This window comes from Triticum dicoccoides, chromosome 5B, assembly GCF_002162155.2.
Source record: "Triticum dicoccoides isolate Atlit2015 ecotype Zavitan chromosome 5B, WEW_v2.0, whole genome shotgun sequence".
Lineage (NCBI taxonomy): Eukaryota > Viridiplantae > Streptophyta > Magnoliopsida > Poales > Poaceae > Triticum > Triticum dicoccoides.
Genome location: NC_041389.1, coordinates 242,240,340 through 242,246,272, shown reverse-complemented (window position 1 = coordinate 242,246,272; position 5,933 = coordinate 242,240,340).

Sequence of the window (5,933 nt, the reverse complement as noted above, 5' to 3'; positions counted from 1 at the left end):
CATGCTAGCGGGGGGATCGAGGGGGAGTGAAGTGCAGGACTGGGTGTGGGCCGCGGCCGCGTCTCCAGTTGGGGCATGGCCGGGCGGCGGCAGGTTCTCCGGTCGGGGGTGGGGCGGAGGCCGCGTCTCCGATGGGTGTGAGGTGGTGGCAGCAGTGCCGGTTGGGGTCGGGGCGGAGGGCGTGTCGCCGGTTGGATCGAGGAAGGTGCTGGGTGGGCTTTTTCTCTTTTTGTTGTCCGAGCCGGTTCAGAAGTTCGGCAATATCTGCATCCGGCGGGCGGGCCGTGTGATCCAAATAACTATTCTGATCCCAGGATCAGAATAGTATTATTCTCTTTCTCTTTCTCTCTATATATATGTATGAGTTTGTGTCTTTTATAACATTCATTTATTGCTAATTTTTCAAGTTGATTTCTTCTGCTAAGTGAATGTGATCGGACCCTTCCTCCTCTGTGCTAAACTCAACCAAGTATGTTCACAAATTTTTCATGTGCGTTCTAATTGAAACTCGTTCAAAATCTTCACTGTGTCGTTGACAGCTGAAGAAATTGCGAACGGAACTTTTAACTTATCTTATCTGAACTTTTGGCTTTGCCGCTCAAACTGTTCCGCATCCCACGACAATACTTATCTACTCACCCACGATCCTACACGATCGCCACCTCTCAGTACGTGGGTGACACATGTCAAGCAAATGAGAAGGGTCAGAGGCACGTTCGTCCAATTTCCTCGGGCGTACAGTTTTTTCACTCCCACTATAAATACCCCTGCCTCTTTCTCACTTCGTTTTTACTCCGCTCGCTCTCACTCCCGCTCGAGCTTCTCAAACCCTAGCGCCGTCGCTACTTCATCATTGCCGGTGAGGAAGAGCTTCACTGCCTCGACCTCGTCGCCGTCGTACTCGCGCCGGTTGCGGATTTCTTCACTCCGCCGCCGCCGTAGCCATCCTCTACCGAGTTAGGGCGTGGAAGATCTGAACTGACGAACTTCACATCTACTCTTCCCAGTTCGCCGTGTTCTTCATCAAGGGTAATTAAAAGTTACTTTTACTGCCTTCTTGATTCATATATTTTCTTGAAAATCTTCAAAGGTGTTTATTCTTCCAATCTTCACACACATGAACACCTCACATGTCATCTGCTCTTAATTCGTTTCTCTAAGCAATGATTTTCTTCAAGATTTCTCAATTGTGTGGATTTTCAATCTATACAACTCTGGAACCTAAGATTAAGAACCTTAGTGAAATTCTTCAAGACTCATCTGGTCAAATTCCTCAAACCTATTCTTTTTGAAAATCTTCTGAGAACGCGTATGACCTCTCCAAATTTCTCGCAACTATACTCTGTTCACAGGTACTCATGTCCGCTGCTGAATCACCAGGTTCTCATCAACTTAACTCATTTGCAGCGTTTCTCGAAGAAAAGTTGCACACCTCTTCAGAAACTTCAGTTGTTCATATTCCCTAGCTGAAGAAAATGGTTGATGGAAAGAAGCCACAGAAGGGAGGAAAGAGGCCTAAGGTCAATACTACTTTCGAAATCCCTGAGGACATATACAAGGATTACTGCACTCCTGATGAGGCCAAATTTGGCAAGGAGGACAAAAATCAGCGCAAGGTGCGCATACAGAGGATAAAGAGGAGATGGGCACGGGAATGGAGGGAGTACATATATGCTACTCCCAAGTATATGAAGAAATTCGTACTCAACCCTTCATGCCCAAGACCTCCATTGGCACCTGGCCAATTGGTAGATCCCACCAGCCTCAAGCGTGGTGAGGATTATCCTGATGAATGGGCAGAGCGCCAGGCTAAACTGGCCAAATAAGCAAAGGAAGCAGTGAGGAAATTCAATGAAGACTCTGTTGCTGCTGCTACCGCTGCTGAGGCCTCTGCTAGTAAGCCAAAGAAGGCTATGCCTAAGAAGCCTGCACATAAGCCAAGTGCTTCACCCTGAATGCCCTCACGGCCAGATTCTTCAAAGCCCTCACGGCCAATTTCTCAGACTGCTCCTCCTCCTTCAAAGTCGTCAGCTCCTCCGACAAAGTTTTCAGCTGCTCCGACCAAATCCTCTGCACCTGTGCATCTCGCCACGTGCCAAAGGACTACAAGCATCTCAATTGCCTCAGGAGCATCTGCAAGTTCCTCAGCTGGCCCCTCTTTGCTGAAGAAAAAGGCCACTGCTGGACGAGGCCTTCGACCAAGTCCTCACAAGAAGTAGGTCGCCTTCCAAGTGCCCTCTGATGACGCTGAGGCTGATGATGAAGAACTTGCCGAAATCATCAAAGACAGGCAGGCCAGGGCCGCCAGAGCCAAAGGCAGCAATGTGTCACTTCTATTGGATCCAAAATTGATCCTCAACTTCATTGACCTATGGCACAAGGACCATAACACGCCTTTGCCGGAGATGAACCTCACTCCTGGTCAAAGTCATGCTCTGACTGCCTTCATTGAGGAAGAGAAGTGGAAATTTTAAGAAGGCAGAAGACTGAAGAAAGCATAGTACAAGAAGCAGCGCTACCTCAAGGATAATGTCCTCACTCTTACCCCTGATCAACTCGTTGCCTTGCAAGCTGAGATCAACCAACTGAGTGATGAATACAATGGCTACTATGCTGATTGGAAGGGCGCCAAGGTCCGGTTCGTCAATCTGACAAAGAAATTCACTTCAAGTGTTGCTGCTCCTATGCACATTGAAGTTACTCCGACTGAAGCATCTGCTCAGCCCACTGAAGAACATGCCAGCACCGCTGATGACTATCAGACTGCTGAAGAAAATGGAAGTACCAGGGCTGATGACTGCATTCCAGCCGCTGAAGAAATTGCCAGGGCATCCACTAGTGGTGCGCCTGAAGAAAGTGAAGAAGTCAGGGCAACTGCATCAGTTGCGGCTGAAGAAACTGCACCAAATTCCTCTGCTCCTCCTGCACCTACACCAACTCTGATCCTTCCATCTGCATCAGATGCGAAGAAGACCAAGGCTGCAGAGCGTGCAGCTGTGAAGAAAAGGAAGGCATCAACTTCATCAGATTCTTCAGCTTCGAAGAAGATGAAGCCTTTGACAAGCTCATTTCATAACCCAATTGATGTCGTTCCTGTCTCATTCATGCCATCAAAGGACCCCGTTCCTTTTGGTGAAGATTATGTGATTCCAAGCGAATCCGATGAAGAGAATCCTTCTGCTGCTTCGTTAGAGCAGTTGGATGAAGAAATTGAAGTGGATGAAATCCCTTCAACACCAGTTGTCTCCTCGCGTATGCCTCAGTTCACTACTGAAGAGGCCGGTGTTCAAGAAATGGAAGATGAGGATGTGGACATTGGTTGTACCACACCTGTGCTAAATGATGACTTTTGGGAAAGTCAGCACCCCAACTATCCAATGTTCACTCCACTTCAAGCAATTCCTCAGTTCGCAGCTGCTACTGAAGTACAAATGGGATCTGAAGAACTTCATGCAACCCCATCTGTCCATGAAGATATTCCAGCCACTAGTGCTGAAGAAATTGTAAATGAAGAACTGAACACCCAGGTTGCAGCTGAAGAAGAGCCTCAAATTCCTCAGTCTGTGGATCCTAAGATTGTGATTCCTGAGGTGGTGATGCAATTGACTGACACTCCTCAGCCCAAGCCAAAGGATCCCTTCTCCAAGAAGCAGAAATTCAAGGCTGATGACTTCTTCGGCGAGCATGTGTTCTTCACTGATTTCAACCCTTATGACAATGCTCGTCTTAGAAGGAAGCGCTTCTGGACTGCCAGCCAGGCCGATTTCTATTCTTCTCTGCTCTTCAACAAGGACAAACTCTTCGACCACGAGCATATTCCTCACGTGGACATGGAATCAATGCCTTGCTTCTCTCAAGTCCTCAGTATGCTTCATGATGCAGGCTTGCTCAACTTTTGCTCAGACATAGTTGATTGGAATGAAGAGCTTATTCTTCAGTTCTACGCAACGCTGCACATCACAGGTGATGCTGATGATATCAACTCTTGGGTGTTGGACTGGATGACCGAAAACACTCACTATAAGGCACCAGCCTTTGAATTACTTCATGCCCTGCCAATCAGTCCTCCACCTGAAGGTGCTCGTTGTCTGTACGAAGAGCCTGAACTCACTGCTCATTACATGCAAGTGCTCATGAAGCCTCTGAAGCCTGGTCAAGCCCCAAGGACCAAATTCCTCGTGAAGGAATTGTCGTATGTGCCAAGTACCATCTATCGCATTCTGACGAAGACTATAAGTCCTATCAAAGGCCACGAATCATCCGATGAGGAAATTATAGGCATGATGAACAATATGCTATTCAACATCATGCATGGCATCCCTATCAATTATCATGATTTCTTCATGAGGACTCTGGCAAATGTTGCACTTTCACCATTTGAGCTGAAGCCTTATGCTCCTTGGATTATGAGATTCCTCAGAACAAGGTCTTCACTCAACTACAAAGCTGACTTTCAGAATCACCTCAGCTACTTGCCCCCGATTGAAGTCCTCAAGCGGACATATTCCTCAGCTGATGAGAAGGGCAAGGCACCAGCTGTTATCGATGAAGGTATTCGTCCATTGGATGGTCAGTTGCGCAAAGCTGCATCTTATTCCACCAATGATGACTCTGCCACTCATGATTCTGCTGTCAATGCATCCAAGCCAAATCCTCAAGCCACTGCTCCTCGTGTGATGACTGACCGTGAGCTGCTTCTTAGTTTTCACCAGAAGGTGGATCGAAACCACAAATGGGTTAAGCGTCAGTTTGGCTCTATTCTTCACAACATGACTTCTACACATAATGAAGTGAAGAAAAACCATTACTACCTCCATGAGGTTTTTGATCGCACCTGGGCTATTCTGTCACATCTCTATGGTGAAGAAGATCTGAAGCAAATGGGTTTCAAGGAAGATTTTGACTGGTATGCTCCTCCACCGAAGAAATTCAAGAAGTTCAAGGTTCCTTCCTTGGTCGCCAGTTCATATTCCTCATCACGCGACACGGACGAGTTTAAAGACTTGGTCGATACTGCGGCAGGCCCTACAACTACTCAAGACCCCAACAACGCTGGCGCTCCTCCACCTACATGATATTCTTTAGGGGCGTTAGTCCTCATTTTCAACCCTTTTGGTCATTCGATGACAAAGGGAGAGAAAATTTGAGTTAGTCTTCAAGCGGGTCTATCTTATATGGGCATTTTTTTGTAAGTTACAACTCTCGTTCTTTTGATGACTTTGCTGGATCGAGTTGTAATGTTAAACTCTATGGTGGCCTGATACTTTTGCTGAGTTCTTTTGCATACTTATTCCTCATTAATGTCAATGCACGCATGCTGAATTACATCAGTCACCATATTTCATCATGCATTTCAAATTCTTCATATTATATGTCAAATGCGTGTATGAATTACAAGATATAGGGGGAGATCTCCATGATTATACTCTTCAAGTGTGCATTGCTTCAAAAGCAAATTCCTCACTATGCACATCTTTAGGGGGAGTTCTTCTATATCTTGCAATCAAATTCCTCAACATCGGTATTTACACTTCATATATTTATCCCCGTTGAAAACTTAACCTATATTGTCATCAATCACCAAAAAAGGGGAGATTGTAAGTGCATCTAGTGCCCCTTAGTGATTTTGGTGTATTGAAGACTTATAGGTTAAGGGACTGGTGCATTTGTGAGTGTACACAGGTCTATAAGTCTATGAGGAGTTTGATATTTACAGAGAAAGTCGACCCCTAAAAATGAAGTTCTTCAACTGAAGACTTCGGATTTCTGAAGACTTTCTGAAGACTTTGTAAGTGAAGAAATTGGTGTGACCTTGAAGACTTGGCAATCATTCGAGGAACATGAAGCGTGAAGACTTTTGGTTTTATAGTTTCATTTTCTCCTTCTTGAGTCATAGGAAACACCGTACTGTTAAAGGGGGTCGAGGAAATACT